Genomic DNA, 19,944 nt, shown 5'->3' with positions numbered 1-19,944 from the left:
TAATGTTAGCTTAGGTTTATTAGGTTAGGTCTATTTATATGTTATAAAAGATCATTGTTATATATATCTTAATTTAATTATAAGGTTGCCGATTAGACACGATGGTCCGTCAGTTGTGTATGAAATAAATAAATAAATGAATAAATAACATCAATAGGAGCAATAGAAGTGATATCCATCGAAAAAGCCTTGGAGATAGCTAAAAAACAAAACATGAAAAACATAACGCAATATAGGGTAAATGTACCTATAGTGGTGGTAGTACCAATAGTGGTGCTATTGCTCTAAAATGCGGTTTATACGGCAAATTAAAAGTAATTAAGTTATTTAAGTTAGTGTGAAATGTTCTTTAGCCTTTTACAAAAGGGTTTAAAATGTAAATGGGGCCATTCCATTTCTTAGTGTCCGAAAAATCCATTATTTTGTGAAATATGTCAACATTTTTCCAAAATCCTTAGGATTTCATAACGAAACTCGTATTTCTGTTAACGTTCTAAATGACCACATAACCACGCAATTACTAGTTTTTCAACATAGCTGTAATGAAATGTTATCGTTTTTCTAAAATTATATTCCTTTTGACCATATTTATGCATTTTTAAGTGTTTTTTACAATAGTGCCATTATAGGTACACAAAACAGGCATGTTCCTATAGTGATTATAGTTATAAAATCAATAAAAACAGGTAATATTAGATATTTTTCGACATGTCGTACTTTTTTCACTAAAATAAGCAACAGAAATGAGTTTTACGAAGGTAATTTACCAAAAACATGCTAAAATTTGCTTATTTGGCTGAATGAAAAAATGACTTCAAATCAAGCACACTCTTCCGGGTGTAGGTTGACGTCAAGTGTGATGCAGTACTTTTGTCAATAGCTTCATCGATCAAATTTATACATTTTTTTACGATCAAATTACGCAAGAAACCTATATTATGACAGTAATCCTTGCTATTCATACGAAAACAGCTTCGAAACTAAGTTGCATTGATATTATACACCGTTTTTGATGCATCTTTGTTTACCACTACTATAGGAACACAATACGACGACTATAGGAACCATACCACCATTACAGGTACAACGAAGCAGTCACAAATATTTGTATATTTTTGAAAATTTGATGTATTTCATGGTAAAAATGGTTATGATTGCGAAAATAAAACATATTCCAATTGCTATGTGTTAAAATATTCAGAAATTGTCCTTCCTGACACTTTAAATCCATTAAAACACATCGGTATCACTACTAATTGCACCACTATTGGTACATTTACCCTACTGATAGCCTAACTTCATGTAACATCCTAAAAAAAGCACCAAAAGAACCACAAATGGAAGGAATGATGTACAAAGTCTTACAAAAATGCACCTAACACAAAAATTATGTGTTTACCATCATACGTAGGAATATAAGGAAACAAAGTCGCAGACGAATTAGCGAATAAAGGATTCCTAACAAATTTAGAATTAGACAATAAAATAAGATTTACTGATACCAAAGATTTTTACCGCAAGGAAATAGAAAAGCATGCTACAGAATGGTACACAAATGAGTCCATTACTAAAGGGAATAAAATCCTTAATTTCCAAACCGAATTCAAAACTGAAATTTGGCACAAAAATATAAAAATTAGCGGGAAACAAATAAAAACAATGAACAGAATTTTATCTGGGCATGAATACTCAGATTATTGGCTAGCTAAAATGAAAATAACCAAAAAAGGCGAGTTTGAAACTTGTAGAATATCAAACACAGGATGGCATATGGTTTTGACTGTCTCAAATATAATAATAATAATAATAATAATAACAATAACAACAGAACAAAATTTGAAGATTTCCAGAAAAACATGGAGAGAACCCTCTGGAAAAACAATCAAGCAAATTTAAAAAAATCAAAAACAAAACCACATAGAAATATGAAAAAAGAGAGGAAATGGAGAAACATCTTTTATCTCTTCCTGTAATGGAAGATCGTTTAAAGAAAAAAATCTCCCTAAACCTACAAAAACAAAAACAAAAACAAAAACAAAAACAAAAACAAAAACAAAAACAAAAACAAAAACAAAAACAAAAACAAAAACAAAAACAAAAACAAAAACAAAAACAAAAACAAAAACAAAAACAAAAACAAAAACAAAAACAAAAACAAAAACAAAAACAAAAACAAAAACAAAAACAAAAACAAAAACAAAAACAAAAACAAAAACAAAAACAAAAACAAAAACAAAAACAAAAACAAAAACAAAAACAAAAACAAAAACAAAAACAAAAACAAAAACAAAAACAAAAACAAAAACAAAAACAAAAACAAAAACAAAAACAAAAACAAAAACAAAAACAAAAACAAAAACAAAAACAAAAACAAAAACAAAAACAAAAACAAAAACAAAAACAAAAACAAAAACAAAAACAAAAACAAAAACAAAAACAAAAACAAAAACAAAAACAAAAACAAAAACAAAAACAAAAACAAAAACAAAAACAAAAACAAAAACAAAAACAAAAACAAAAACAAAAACAAAAACAAAAACAAAAACAAAAACAAAAACAAAAACAAAAACAAAAACAAAAACAAAAACAAAAACAAAAACAAAAACAAAAACAAAAACAAAAACAAAAACAAAAACAAAAACAAAAACAAAAACAAAAACAAAAACAAAAACAAAAACAAAAACAAAAACAAAAACAAAAACAAAAACAAAAACAAAAACAAAAACAAAAACAAAAACAAAAACAAAAACAAAAACAAAAACAAAAACAAAAACAAAAACAAAAACAAAAACAAAAACAAAAACACAATGGCATAGATAACCATTATTAACTAGGGAAATAAATGGAACAACACAAATGTTCGGTTTGAGCCTTCGATGGGTAAGCACCGCTTCTTTTGTGCTCCCGAATAATCTCTCATAAAACCGGTTTTCATTTTGTCACGCGCGTTTCTCTGCCTCTTCTTTGATCATGTCGGGGGAGGGGGGGAAACACGCGAAGCGTGGAAGAAACAGTTGCAGTGATAGTGGATCGGACTCGGGCATGTCGAAACGCTCCGTGCGGCGGATATGCCCAACTGCCGATAACGATGCATTGGCACAAAGGCTGAATAATGAAAACAATAGCATCAACGATACCAGCTCCTCCGACACCATGGAACAGGAGGAAATTTCCCAGGAATTTACTTTAGTAAATCGAAAGAAAGGCTCCGCTCGTCGTCGGTCTACTCAAAAAACATCCGCCGGTCCGTCGGCTAACCCACCCGCAGCATCTGCCACACCGCTGGTAGGTCGAAAAGTAAATCCGACTTCCGAGTCGAATTTCAAGCCGCCACCGATTGTGGTTAAAACAATACCTGTTGCTGAACTTCGTCCGGAGCTTCAGTCACGAGGATTCACGCCCCAATTCCGACTCAGCGGCATTGGCACATCCATTGTCACTCGCTCCAGGTCTGAATACGATGGCGTAGTAAAATACTTACAAGAGCGAAAAGCGGAATTCTTCAGCCACGATGCGAAACAAGACCGCCCGTTCAAGGCTGTGCTACGCGGGCTTCCAGAAATGGACATCCCCGAAATAGTGGAGGAACTTCAGGGACGCTACCAACTCGAAGTTTTGGAGGCCTTCGAAATTAAACGGCGCATCGATACAATACACTCCAGATTGTATCTAGTACACTTCAAACGTGGGACCTGCTCCCTGAAAAAACTAGAGGCGGTTCGAACCATACAGCAAGTCATCATAAGGTGGGAGGCATATCGTGGTGGTAAAAAGGGTCCAACGCAATGCCATCGTTGCCAAGACTTTGGCCATGGTACGCGACACTGCAACATCCAACCACGTTGCGCTCGTTGCGCGGGTCAACACATCACCGAAGCTTGTCCAACCAAGGACCAAAATGAGGCGTTGAAATGCTCGAACTGCTCGGGTCCTCATGGGGCTGATGATCCAACCTGCCCCCGCCGAGCAAAATATGTAGAAGTTAGGCAACAGGCCTCACGTCGACGGGCAAAACACCAACATCCGCCGAACCCGGTTCATCGGCAGATCCCTCCGAGGCCGTTAATAACAGCTCCACCGATGGTACGTCCTCCCCCCGCAACATCGACCCATACTGCTACACAACCCAGCAGTTCAGTAATGCAGACAAACCGCACTGCTTCAATTGAACCAAATACCCCACCTGGCTTCATCACCCTTGCCCAGCGCTTGGAAAATGCTCGGAACGCCCCAGACACACCAACACCAGTTTCTGAAGCGAATCTTTTTTCCATGCAGGAACTTTTTAGCATCTTCACAAAGATGATGTCGAAACTTCGACTATGCCGCAACAAGGCAGAACAACTCGCCGTTATCGGAGAACTACTTATGCTCAATGGGTAATCTTCGCGTTGTGACATGGAATGCACAGTCTGTAAGGACTAAAAGAATACCGCTTGAAGATTTTCTACATAGACACCGTATCGATATTGCACTAATTGTTGAAACACACCTAAAACCCGATATCAACTTTTACATCAGTAACTATTTCATTTCATAGCAGTCCGTCACGGTATCCACCATATGCTGCTCCCGCGATTCGATACTACTATTATCGAATCATTGGGGATTCAAGTTTCGACATGCTCGGGGTCAGTTTGTTTTCTGGCGATCTACTGCCCTAAACAGTGCACCAACATCACAGCACAGGCTTTCCGAAGAGACCTTAATGTACTGACGCACCTCAATATGCGGACCATCGTTGGTGGCGATATTAACGCTCGACATACCCTGTGGAACAACATTCGTAGCAACTCTAATGGGAGAATCTTAGCCGACATCGCACAGCACGGAAACTTTATCATAGATTATCCTGATCAACCAACATATATCCCTTCTCGGGGGGCTCCCAGCACATTAGATTTGTATCTTACGAACACAGCGATAATGAAACCATGCACCATTGATGAACTTAACTCAGACCATTTTCCTGTGTATACTGAGCTAAGTGCTGAACCGAACAGAGCCCCACCAGCAAAACGCAGGAACTACCATAAAGCCAATTGGGCCAGATTTGGAACCATGGTTGATCGAAGCATATCGTCGACAGAAGTACTCCTTTCACCAGAATCCATAGATTCAGCCATTAAAATGTTGCAGGACTCCATTAATACTGCAGTAGTCGAATGCGTTCCCGAGGTGCGTATTAAGGGGGAAATTGTCACCTTAGACGAATATACCCAAGACTTAAACAAGCATCGTAACACACTCAGGCGCCAATACCAGAGAAGCGGTGATCAGCTGTTAAAGCGACAAGCGGCTAATCTCTCACGCATCATCTCAGATCGCGTAGCAGAAATTCGCAACACTAACTTTGCAAGCAAAGTTGAGCAGCTTCCACCCCACTCGCCAGCCTTTTGGAAAATGGCGAAAATTCTAAAAGACAAACCCTGGCCGATTCCTCCATTAAAGAGCAACTTACCAGCGCATGTAGTCATTACGCCCATCGAAAAGTCCAATGCACTTGCTAATCAATTTGCTGAGGCACATCGCCTTTGTCTTACAATGACTAGCCCTCACGACGTAGAAGTGTCAACGACCAACAGCACAGTTGACAACGCACCTCCAACTCTACCACCCGAAGAGCGCATCACCGTCGCGGAGGTTGAAAGTACCATCAAATGTCTTCAAAACATGAAGGCCCCAGGCTTTGATAGAATCTTCAATATTTGCATCAAACATCTACAAAATCGAGCTATAAGTTTACTTGTTGCGATTTTTAATAGCTGCCTCTCACTCAACATATTCCCGCAAGCCTGGAAGAGCGCAAAGGTGATCCCAATCCTGAAGCCCGGAAAGGATCCCACCCTTCCATCCAGCTATCGTCCAATAAGCTTGCTAAGCGCCTTCAGCAAACTGTTCGAAAAAATAATATGTTGTCGACTAAGAAGTTCGGTTAACGATCTACAAATTATTCCGGTAGAACAGTTTGGATTTAGGTCCGGACACTCAACAACACACAAACTGATTCGACTGCAAAACACCATCCAGCAAAATAAACGAGTAGCAAGATCCACTGCTGTAGTGATGCTTGACGTGGAAAAAGCATTCGACAACGTGTGGCATGATGGACTTGTCCATAAATTGTACCAGTACAAGCTCCCATTATTCTTGATCAAACTGATCAAGAATTACCTGCAGCACCGCACCTTCCGTGTTGTCATCGGCCCATATAATTCGGATGTGCAGCATGTACCGGCGGGCGTACCCCAGGGCAGCGTTCTGGGCCCACTTCTGTATCTGCTGTTCACGGCGGACCTTCCTGCTCTTCCTAGCGGTGCCCAGTTGTTCCTGTTTGCAGACGACACGGCGATCGCTACTAAGGGCAGAACACCAGCAGAACTCAGACGCGGCGCTCAGCGCTGCTTAGACGTACTACAAGGCTATGCTGCTGAATGGAGAATCCGCATCAACAACGCAAAAACACAAGCCATGATTGTCCCACACCGGCTAAGGCACCAGCTACTAAACCCGATTGGCCACCAGCTGACTGTGGGAGGAACAACAATCCCTTGGTTGTCAAGGGTAAAGTATCTGGGACTACTCATGGACAACAAGCTGCTTTATCATCACCATACCCGAGAGCTGGCAACACGGATCAATGTCCTGCTTAAAAAATTGTATCCCTTAGTTAATCGCGGCTCTCGCCTTTGCTACAGGAACAAGATCGCGATCTATAAACAAATAGTTCTTCCCATGGCTACCTATAGTATCTCGGTTTGGAAAAATAGCGCCCCAACCAACATTCGCAGGGTTCAAATAGGGTTGAACCGATTTTTGCGATTAATTGCAAATGCTCCCTACTGGACCAGGTTAGAGGGGCTATATGAAAAAAACCAGTACATATCCAATAGATGAAATTGGATATGTGATAACAGAACGCATTAAAGCAAAATGCGCAACATCAGGTTCACCCCTTCTAAGGGCACTCTTTTGAATTTTTCACTTTTTTTTCCTTCTTTCCTTCATATTTTTGAATTTCTTTTGTCTTGTTCCTAATCTAATAGTGTTAAGTAGATAAGTTAGTTTAAGTTAAGATAGCGTAACAAAAGGCCCTAAGCCTAACACCATGCTTTCTAAAACCAAAATAAACTGCCTCTTGGCAAAATGCTCTACAGCGGTGAAAAGCGAGCGTTACGCTAAATCTCGCAAAACAAATGTACTCATGAACTTAATAGAAAAATATCAATAAACATATATTCTGAACAACACAAACAGACGGAAACTAACTGAATTTTGTTTTCAAAACTCAGTATAGTTACCCACATACACATACGCACCAAATTAAAAAAACGGACACAAAAACAACACACGACAGACAACACAATATACACAAAAATAATCTGAGTATTAAACCCTGTGATGTAAACGATGTGACAACCAAAGACTGAAAGAAGAGAAGAAAAAAGAACAATTCAAGAAAAATAGACTGTAAAGTCTCTCTACCAACCAAGATGGTCAACCTCTGTTGCTGTCCTACAACATCATAGGAAGGCAAACTCCATCACCCAAAGAAGAAGAAGAAGAAAACAAACTACACGTGCTGCTAATCGGAAGGCTTCGCAACAGGCAACAAGCTAATTTTAGCTACTGGACACGTAACTATTCCCTTTGCCGTTTTCAACTTCACTACACGCGTAAGCCGAGCTTCTCCTGGGTACATCGATGATGCGAGCAAGTGGCCATCGGGTGATAGGAACCGAATCGTCCGCAAGGATGACCAGTCTGCCAGGTACTATTTCGGTACGATTCACTACCTTATTATCCTTCTGCATTTCCTGCAGATATTCGGTTGTCCACTGCTTCCAAAAGCGTTGCACGAGCAATTGCCAGCTCTGCAATTCGTCTAACGTGTATGGTTTCAGTCGGGTGTAGTCGGGACAGCATGCATAGAAGAGCCGATCAGGAAGTGCGCCGGTGTAAGCGCTGCCAAATCATTAGGGTCATACTTCATTGGCAACAAAGGACGCGAGTTCATTGCCGCTTCTACTTGCTGCAGAATGGTGCTGTATCCTTCGTAAGACAGCCTCGAACTGCCTAGCTGCCTGTAGAGATGTCGTTTGGCCGTCTTAACCGCTGCTTCCCACAATCCACCAAAATATGGGGATTTTTTCAACGAGGAGTGAGCGTATTCCATTCCCTTCCCCTACTTACCCAACCCTGCCGGTACGCTGTGGTGCGTATTACTTCATGCGAAGTCGTGCGTGCGGTACACCCTGGTTGACGCTCTGCTGCGGCGATCTGGTCTGCTGATTCTGCTTTTTACACTGCTTTCCGTGGTGCGATGCGGTCCCTTTGGTCCTATCGCCCACACTTCGGGTGGGCAATGGGGGGTCTGCATCGTTGGTCACCACTCCAAGCACGTAAGGCAATTCTCCTGAAACGATATTTTGATAGAGGAAACAAGAAAAAAATACATAAAAATAAAAGAGATAGAAGAAAGCTGAAAATAGAGGAGAGAAGAGAAAAAGGAAGCTTCAAAGAAACGAAAAGAAAGGAAGTAAAAGATTAGTAACTTTCCAGCTTACGGTGGCCCTTGCGGCGCGAGTTGTTGCCGTGCCGCAGGGCCTGAAGGACCGCCATTTGCGTCCCTCGGCCGCCGTCTGGCCCGCCTGCGTCGCCTTGCCGTTGGTGGACGCTTAACATCCTATCTCGCTTGGAGCGTGGAGAAGATTGTTCTGGCAGCGGCGTGGACGGCCTCCCACGTATCGCTGCGGCTGCACATTTCCGAGGCAATGTTGTCCATTGTTACTCGGGAATGGCACCGCTGCTGCATCTTCGATAGCGGAACAGCACGTGTTCTACGTCCTCCACAGCGTCCCTGCACTCGGGGCAGTTGGGCAAGCCATCCAGGATGCCTTTCTCGACGAAATAGGAGCGCAAGAACCCGTGCCCCGTGAGGAGCTGGGTGAGGAAAAAGTCGACTTCCCCATGCTTGCGGCCGACCCAGAGATTAATGTCTGGAATCAACCTCCTCGTCTTCAATCCTGGTGCTCCTGCACCCCTGCACCCTTGCCCTGCACCCGTTGTCCACTGGTCATGCCAGCACCTCATCGTCTCCTCCCGTTGCCGCTTCCATATGTCCGATTGAACGCCACCACTCCACAAGGGGCATTTGCCGGGATGAAATTCAAAAAATCAATTTTGTAATAGCGAAATTCCAAATAATGGGTTTTAATACTAAGGGTTAAACTAATAAAATAATACCAAATATGAGTTCTTTATCTTTTCTGGTTCTCTAGAAAAGACCTCTCAAAGTCGAGACTTGTTAAAAAAACGTAGAAAAATCTTCACTTTTTTGGAAAACTTTGAACCTTTGTAACTTTTTCAAATATGAACCGATTTTGATAAGTTTAGACATTTTAAAAAGGATTTAATTATTTAATCAGCTTTATAAATACATTAAAGATTTTGAGTTAAGTTAATTTTATGCAGAAATATACGATAATAACTGAAGAAACTTCCTGAAAATATTCATCATTTTAATTTTTGACATGATGCCATCATGAAAGTGGCGTAGAGTGGCGTTGTCTCATATATGTCACATAATAGTGTAATATAGGGTAAGTGTACCAATAGCGGTGCAATTTGTAGTGACGCAGATGTGTTTTAATGGATTAACATTGTCAGGAAGGTCAATTTGTGAATATTTTAACACATAGCAATTGGAATATGTTTTATCTACGCAATCACAACCATTTTTATCATGAAATACATCAAATTTACGAAAAAATACATATTTTTGTGACTGATTTGTTGTACCTATAATGGTGGTATGGTTCCTATAGTCGTCGTATTGTGTTCCAATAATGGTGGTAAACAAAAATACCTCGAAAACAGTGTATAATATCAATGAAACTTAGTTCCGAAGTTGTTTTTGTATGAATAGCAAGGATAGCTGCCATAATAATGATTTCTTTCGTAATTTGATCGTAAAAAATGTATGAATTTGGTTAAAGAAAATATTGACTAAAGTACTGAATAACACCTGTCGTCAACCCACACCCGGAAGATAAAGCTTGATTTGAGGTTGATTTTTTCACTCAGCCAGATAAGCGAATTTTGGCCTTTGTTTGGTAAATTTCTTACAGAAAACTCATTTCTGTTGCTTATTTTAATGACAATAGTACGACATGTCAAAAATATCATCGAAAAAATCTAAAACGAACTGTTTTTATTGATTTTATAACTATAACCACTATAGGAACATGCCTGTTTTGTGTACCTATAATGGCACAATGGTAAAAAACACATAAAAATGCATAAATATGGTAAAAAGACCAATAATTTTAGTAAAACAATAACATTTCACAACAGTCATGTTGAAAAACTTGTAATTGCGTGGGTATGTGGTCATTTAGAACGTTAACAGAAAAATGAGTTTGGTTATGAAATCCTAAGAATTTTGGAAAAATGTTGACACATTTCATAAAATAATGGATTTTTCGGTCACGAAGTAACGGAATGGCCCCATTTAACTTTTAAACCCTTTGTGAAAGGCCAGAGATCATTTGACACTAACGTAAATAACTTAATTACTTTTAATTTACCGTATGGACCGCATTTTAGAGCAATAGCACCACTATTGGTACTACCACCACTATAGGTACATTTACCCTATATACTATCAATCTTTGAAGAAATATTCTGCGAAAGTTTGCAAACGCGAATTTTATTCAAGTTTTTTCACATCAACTTTTTCTAAAAACAGACACCTGCATAACTAGACGGCTCCATAGGTGCCTAGTGTAGCGTATTTTGTGTATTCTACAAAAATATATTCTACGTGCTTTTGATCACCTTTAATTTTCCATTACGAAGCTGTGTATCTTAGTTTTAGCTATTGTACTTTTCAAATATGTAAATTTCTATTCTAACCTAACTTTATTATTAAATATAATGAAACCAATCAGAACCAAATACATTTTGGTCCTACTCCAGATTATAGACGGATGTAAGGAAAATAATTTTGAAATTATACGCATAACAGGAAATGTTTTGAATACACCAGGATACAAATGCCCCAGCGTTTTGAGAGAAGAAACTCAAAAAAGTAATGACAAACTAAATATAAGGATAGAGGGGAGAATATTTTGCAAGAAAGAAAATGCATCCAGAAGGACATTTTGTATAATGAGCTGTATTCCTCTGATTCGTTAACTAGTTCAATATCAGTAGCTACACGGACGAAAACAAAGACAGAGTTTAACTTTACAAATGAAGTAAATACTTTGTTTGAAGCTATCGTTGAATTCTGATTTTTTCATATACAGGCGTCCCCCGAGTTACGACCCCCTCGAGTTACGATGAATCGCAGATACGACGATTTTGATTTTGACAGTTAAAAGTTGTCATTGAGACGAAATTGGTATATTTTTTGAATTGCTGTGCTTATAACCATAACAAACACATTTCCATGGATTCCAAAACTCTCCGGTCTTGAATTTCTATATCGCTTTTGGTGAAAATAAATACATTATCTAACATTATTTTAAATAAAATACACGATTTCATAGATTCCGACTCTTCCATTTCGGTTATAAACTTTATAATCACATATATTCGACATACGACTATTTCGACTAACGCCTTGCTTTGGGACATTTTTTCGGTACCAAATACAGTCGTATCTCGGGGGACACCTGTAGTTGTAAAACCAAGAACATCAGATTTTTATTTTTACTACCCATTCTGAAGGCAGTACAGGATTTGGAAAAGTATTGGATGAATATTGTGTGATAGCAACGCCCATGAAAATATGTAATTCCTTTTATTTTTTAACAAAAAAGGTTTAAAATTTTAACCTTCAAAGACAAACAATATTTGCTGCTTTTCATTACGAATTTGGGAACTACTTTATTTCAATGTACCTGCTCTATCTAATTATTTGAATGCCTTTATTTCTGTCTTTAAAAATGTGAACTAGCCGTCAGGAGCTTGAAATAGCATCCACCTAAGTTGTGTATGTGAATTTTTAATATTTGTACTATCTGTGAGTAAAAGTGATGAGAATTAGCTACAATTGTCCTATACAAAGCAGAAAATATTATCTTATTCAAAATTATTATATTTTTTTCATATATTATGAAACATTACAGTATATTTTAAAATGGGTTATACTATTAGAAACAACCAATACAAAAACACAAAATTAATAAAACTAACCAAAGATCCCTTAAAACACTACTTTATGTAGCGCCACCTGGTGGTATGGATGAGAACTGCATATAAAATGTTATTTACTATCATAATACTTTGCTACAAACTATAAAAACTAACAATTTCTGAAAAAATAATTTTATCCCGAAATTTGTCCTAAACTGCCTATTGTGCACTCGTTACCTTATCGTCGTGGCAGCGGATATCCTCTTGCATGAGGAGGACTAACCGGGTGGTGTTGGCGACAACGCAAGCGGCATCATAAGAAACGGTCTGGAAGGCGCTGGTGATTCGGAGAGCCCCCGGTCGATGCGCCCTTTGGACCGATTTGCGATGGGTTACCTTGTCGAGCACCAGTCACCCCCAGGTAGCAACTCCGTATCGGATGATACTGTTGCCAACGTTCACTAGTTGTCTCCTACTGCGGATCTTAGGACCACGCTTATTCGGCATCAGGCAGGTCAAGGCATTCGTGATCCGTGAAGCCTTATTGACCACCTTTTCCAGATGCCGGCTGTGGTGCTGTTTGCGGCAGAGGTCCACTCCCAGGTATTTCAGCGTTTCCGTGGATTCGATCGAGTGACCGCCGGCTTGTAGCTCTGCAAGCTGCGGGACATGATGGGTACAAAAGATCATGAACCCGGTCTTTTGGTGGGCAAGTTCCAATCCGACTCCTTGCAACCACCGCTCGATCCTCTCCAGGTTAGCCGTTGCTAAAGCGCTGACCTGTTCCGTGGTCCTTCCCAAGAATGTAAAGGCCACGTCGTCAGCAAAACCGATGATGTCCGCTCGTAGTCCTTCGAGCGACAAGCGGAGTAGGTCGTCATACATGACGTTCCACAGTGTTGGTCCTAGAACCGAACCCTGAGGAATGCCAGCAGATACTGTCCTCGACACTACTCCTTCATCCGTATCGTAGTGGAGCGTTCGGCCAATAAAGTAATTCCGCAGCAACGCCTGTGAATAAGCCGGAGTGTTTTTACGCTGCAGAGCTTGGCCGATTGCTGTCCAGTTTGCCGATGTAAATGCATTCCGGACATCCACCGTTACCACCGCACAGAGGTGATCCCCCTTTCACTTCTTGTCCAGAGCGACCTTCCCGTTGTCCATCACCCGAGTGATGGCATCGACGGTCAAACGCCCTTTACGGAAATCGTATAAAATGTGGGGACTTAGGAGGGATAAACTGCCAAGTTATACCCAAGTCCGAACAGTTGGATGCGATGACGTTTTAGCTCTGTTCGTTCTGTAACACACCAAATAATTCATTAAGTTCGTGTGCCGCACCATCAAAGTTTTTTCTGTTATCGGAGTATATGCCCAATGGTCATCCTCGCCGGTGTACAGCGATGTAATGCGAAGCCTTCTGTAGTGAGATCGCCCACCAGCTCCAAATGCACTGCTTGGTTAGAAAGCACACAAACACACACAAGTAACATTCAGCGGCAGCGGCTCTCTAGTGTGCGGGTTTCAGATACAGTGGGCCGGCATAATCCACTCCAGTTATGGAAAACGGCCGGTTCGGGGTGATGCGTTTATACGGGAGTTGACCAGTTTGTAATTCTGTCAGCTGCGGATCCTGGTGTATGCAACGAAAGCAATTCCTCACTATGTTTTTTACTAGCCGACGTCCACTGAGTGGCCAATATTCCTCACGTATCCGGGAAAATAGTAGTCTTCCCCCGCCATGCATCAGCTTCTCATGTATGTGCACCGCGATGAGATGAGCCAGTTGATGGTTCTTGGGAAGCAGGATGGGATGCTTGAACTGGTACGTTAGCTGTGCAAGCTTCAAGCGGCCTCCTACTCGTAATATTCCATCCTTGTCGAGAAACGGATTCAATATCCTTAGAGGTGATTGTTTTCGTACCATTTCTCCCTTTTTCAGAAGTTGGATCTCAGATGAAAGCTCATGCTGCTGTGCCAGTTTACAAAGCACTATTTTAGCTGATTCTATAGACTCAGGGGTGATCGATAATACGGCTGAGGTAACTTGTGATGGTTGTACCTGTCTTGTGTTTTGTGTTGTGTATGAAACGTGTGCATTATACAGTTATATGTAACAATTTGGTTTAGGACGACGACAAATTTAACCAATGGTGAGTGGTCTGTATATTTGCAACTACAGCACTCACCTGACGAATTTCCATATCCATTTCAGCAGCCAGTGATGGATTTGACATTGACCATTTGGAGGGGGATAGCGCCAACCATTCACAGCTCCAAATCGATCCTTTTAGCATTTCAGCTGCTGACATCCCTCGAGACATCAGATTGGCGGGATTCGATGAACCGGGAATGTGTTTCCATTAACGAGGGTGCGAATAGTTTTGGATCTTAGCAAAACGATTCGCCACGAATGTTTTTCAGGTGTTGGGTGAAGACGCTATCCAGTTTGGCGTTACCGTTGAATCCGACCAGAAAAAAGATTCGGTTGTGTCGATTCCCATAGCGCGTCTAACACGATGATGAAGATGTGCTCCTACCACGGCGGCGCAGAGCTCCAATCTTGACAATGTAACTCGTTTTAGTGGAGCTACACGAGATTTCGACGCGAGGAGGCTGACTCGTACTTGTCCCTGCTGGTCCTCACAACGCGCATAAATGCTGGCACCATAAGCAACTCCTGACGCGTCTGCAAATGTATGGAACTGTAGTTAAGAGTTAGGTAAGAGCACATACCGTTCACTTTTGAAGTTTTCCAAATCCTTCTAGTCGTCAGTAACCGATTTCCATTTGTTGCAGATGTATACAGGGACCGGATCGTCCCATTCGATTTTCTGCAGCCACAACTCCTGAAATAGCAATTTCGCGCGAATGATGACTGGAGCGATCAATCCAAGTGGATCAAACATACCAGCAATGTTAGACAATATGGAGCATGGTGAGGTTGACGGTTTCCATTATTGCAATCAACTCAAAGCACAAACCATCTAGTTCGGGCTTCCATGCGATGCCAAGTGCCTTCACAATCTCTTTCGGCACAAACTGCAGTGATGACTGTGTATCGATATGCTCTGCTGGTAAACCACTTAGTACGTCTAAACAGTTTGATGTCCATTTTATGAGCTCAAACCCGTCCTTGGAGAGTAACTCGGATAGTTGTTGACGAAGCTCGCAAGCCTCACTCACGCTGTTTGCTCCGCCGAAGAAATCGTCTACATAAAAATTGTGTCTCAGTGCGGGTGAAGCTAGTGAAAAGTCAGCACCTTCATCTTCTGCAAGCTGCAGCAATTTACGAGTGGCCAAGAATGATGATGGAGACAATCCATATGATACAGTATTCTGCTCGTACAATTCAATCGGCGATTGCGGTGAGAAGCGGTAAAAAATGCGAACCGATCATCCGGATGCAAAACAATTTGTCTATACATCTTGGCGATATTAGCTACGACAGCAATTTAATAAGCTCGGAAACGCAAAATAATATCGATGAGTTCATCCTGAACAGTGAGTCCAACCCTTAAAGTTTTATTCAGCGAAAACCCAGTTGACGTTTTAGCCGAGCCATCAAAAACTACTCTGACCTTTGTGGTGGTACTTGACGCTTTAAAAACTGGATGGTGTGGTAAATAATAAGCAGCTGTATCATCACATTCAATGCTTACAGGAGACATGTGCCCAGTGCTAAGTACTCCTTCATGAAGTCTTGGTATGCTTCTCGAAGTGCAGGATCACGTTCCAATCTCCGCTCGAGAAGCTCAAAACGACGAATGGCATGAGGTCTAAGAAGGCCGAGCTTGTCATCAAAGTCGGGCTGTTTCGGTAGGCGAACAATATTTCTACCGCTATCGTCACGTTCGGTGGTATTCATATAGAAAGATTCACAATACCGTTCGTCTGGTGAGTATCCATCATTCATGGTTTAATCTTCTAATTGACAAAATCTTTGTAGCGAATCCTTCAAGGATGCCATACAGACGATTGTAAATGATGGCGAAAACGCTGTCTCTCATCACGGGCTGATGAGGTGCAGGAAGGAACTGAGTTGCATTCAGTGTGGTAATGACGAGCACCAAGAATGAGGTCTACAGGAAAAGCTTTGTTAAACAGATGGTCTGCTAAAGCGAAACCAGGTGGTATCTTCCAATCGCTGATGTCTATGTCGCGCGTTGGTAGATTAGCAATCAAATTGTCAACAATCAACAACTCAGCGTTTACCGTGAACAAATTGGATCGAGAGACAATCTGTGCCTGTACGGACTCCCGTACTGTCTTTGTAGCTTGGCCTGCTCCAATGACGGTAATATTCACATTACTTTTCTTCAGCCATAAGCGATGAGCGAGTCTATCGCTTATTAGATTCGGTTGCGACGCGCTGTCTAACAGGATGTGCTATTCCGAAATCGTCTATAATATTTATCATAGCAGTTTGGAGTAGGACTTGTACGGGTACATGCTGCAATGCTGCGGCAAATGTGCGTTATGTACTGTTTGTGGCTGTGTGATCGCTAGTGGTGTTGTGTGTGTGTTGCTGAGGTGCAGTGATATTTGGGTTATGGTGAGCGTGATGCTGTGGTGTTTTGGAACCTTGGCTGTTATGTGCGTAGAGCAATGTTGTGCGGTGTGTGGTATTACAGTAACGGCATTTGTACTGTGATGGACAATCTCGAGCCATATGATTATCCCGTAAACAATTTAAGCACAAACGCGAGGTCATAGCAAAACGATGGCGTTCCTTCGGGTCCATCCGCTCGACACGGACATTTCAGAAAGTTGTGCGCGGAATTGCATAGCATGCAATTCGGCATTTCATGCGATGTGGAAGCAAAAGTGTAGATGTGGATGTGGAAGCTTGGCTAGTGTAGAGAATGGAAATAGCATAGGAGGAGCAAAAGAAGAGAGAACGTAAAACTTGTACTAAAAACATCAAGAAAGTAATTAATTTCACATAGAAGAACGTAACCGGCTTTGCGACGTAACAGAGATTTCAAATAGCCGGCGAATCAGAAGGAGACGGAAATGGAGAAGCAGAGAGAGATAGCAATATCAGGGCGAAATAAAACCCAAACGTAGGAAACGTCAGGCAAGAAAAATGAAGAAAACGTCAAAAGAGGAAACGATTCAGTCTTGTGTTTAGAGAAGTCGAAGACAGACGTAAAGCTAGAACAAGCTTAATATAAATTAAAGAACCCTTTTAATTAGAAGGAACTTATTTGAAATAAAAAAAAATGTCAAACAGAACCTTAAATCACGACAATGGCGCAACTCGGTAAGTACAGCCTACAGTAGACTGTGCGTGGAATATTAATCGATGAGAATTGGCAAACACGACAAGTATGAGAGCGTGCGAATTCGCACATCAGCTTGGCAGCCATTTTGCTGCAGAAATCAAAAGAATTTTATAGAAAATATTACAAGACTCAAAAATGTATACGCTGATTCGGTGAAATAAGGTTGTCGGTTGTACCCATAATAAGTGAAATAGAAGTGACATATATGTATATATATATATATATATATATATATATATATATATATATATATATATATATATATATATATATATATATATATATATATATATATATATATATATATATATATATATATATATATATATATATATATATATATATATATATATATATATATATATATATATATATATGGGCATGTATATGTGTGTATGTGCGTATATGTGTATATGTGTATATGTGTATATATATATATGTATGTGTGTGTGTGTGTGTATGTGTGTATGTGTGTATATATATATATGGGGAAAAAAGTAGAAGAAGGGCGCTTACGCATGTAAATCGTGCGTGCGAGTTTTTTTTTTTTTTTCTCGTGATCAAGGAACGCGGTGCTAACAGTACAGGAGCCCGGCGTGAAAAACAGAAAAACAGAAAAGTTAATGTCCAGAGCGAAGGTTTCTATATGGTTGTTCTTTTCATACAACAAGTCAGCTAGGCAAAAAAATGGTCTATGTGAAAGGTGCTAAAGTGGAAATGGTGAAGCGCTACATTGAGCTGCCAAAGAGGCGCGTACAGAAAATGGCGTCTTCTAAAGAGAATAGCGTTGGATCGCATTTACCGGCTCGTACTCTGCGAACGGGACTTTACGGCTGCACTGTGGGCCGCTCCCGACTCTTAATCGGTGTCCACGGGTGGACACAAAATCGAACAAAAATACTTATATAATTTTATCATGCCCTAACTAATAATATATAGTATATATCTTTAGAGGCGATTACAATTACAAAGGCTAGAACCCTTAAAACTTTATATAATTATATTATTTCGCTATTGTTTTATATGCAAATTAAACGGCATGGACATATGAGAGAAATATGCTTACGCTGTGTAAATCGTGTTAACCAAGAATTTTAACCGCAAACACACGATGATTTTTTTTTGTAAAAAAAAAAAAGCAAAAGAAATTTAATTACAAAGCGATACACTGCATTTTTTGATCAAGTACGCCTAGAAAATGGTGACTATTATAGAGAATAACAATGTTCTTTAAGGACGAGTCGTACTCTGCGCACGGGACTTCACGGACGCACAGTGGGCGGCTCCTAAATCATGATGTTACAGTGAGCGTAAATAAGAACTATTTTATATTTTGCATAATAAAAAAATAAATAAATAAATTAATAAATATGGTTCGGTGTCTCCGAGTGGACGTAAACCGATAATTACCGCAAAAGATAGATACTCCCCGAGTGGAGAATTCAAGATATCAGGGAGGATAGCATAATATCGGTGTCTCCGAGTGGACATAAACCCGGAAATAATCTTAGAATTTGTATAATTAAATTAATCAAAAAAAAAAAAACATTGTTTGGTGTCCCCGAGAGGATATGATAATTATTATTATACTAATAGTAATAATAATTATAACAAAGAAAAATACTCCCAGAGTGGAACATTCACGAACCCTACGAGGACATCAAGCCATCGGTGTCCCCGAGTGGACGTAAACCCGGAAATAATCATATAATTTAGATAAGTAAAACAACACAAATTAACTGAAAAATCGGTGTCTCCGAGTGGACGTAAAACCGATAACCTTAGAATTTGTATTATTAAATTAATAAAAAAAAGAAAGAAAAACATTGTTTGGTGTCCCCGAGTGGACGTAAAACCAATAACAATTATAATTATACTAATAGTAATAATAATTATAGCAAAGAAAAATACTCCCAGAGCGGAACATTCACGAACCCTACGAGGACATCAAGCCATCGGTGTCCCCGAGTGGACGTAAACCCGGAAATAATCATATAATTTAGATAAGTAAAACAACACAAATTAACTTAAAAAAAATCGGTGTCTCCGAGTGGAGGTAAAACCGATAGTTACCGTAAAAGAGAGATGCCCTTCGAGCATAGGATTCAAGATACCTGTGATGATAACAAAATATCGGTGTCCCCGAGTGGACGTAAACCCGATAATTATAACAAAAGAAAGATTCTCTCCGAGCGGAGAATTCGAAATCCCCGTGAGGATATTAGGACATCAGTGCTCCAGGTGGACGTAAACCTGAAAATGTACCTAAAAATGGAAAATTGGAGGAATATTGTTCGGTGTCTCCGAGTGGACATAAAGCCGATAATTACTGCATAAAAGAGATAATGTTTTTTACTACAATTTACGACCCTAATAATAACATAAAAACAATAATCACCGCATATAAGTGTTATTTAACACATTATTCAAAAAAACATTATTTTACGATATATCCATGATTCGTTATCTACGAAAGAACACAAGTTTGAAATTACTAATGTCTTAAAGTCAT

Source organism: Anopheles coluzzii, chromosome X, assembly GCF_943734685.1.
Source record: "Anopheles coluzzii chromosome X, AcolN3, whole genome shotgun sequence".
In the NCBI taxonomy this organism is placed as follows: Eukaryota; Metazoa; Arthropoda; class Insecta; order Diptera; family Culicidae; genus Anopheles; species Anopheles coluzzii.
This window is presented reverse-complemented; position numbering follows the sequence as displayed.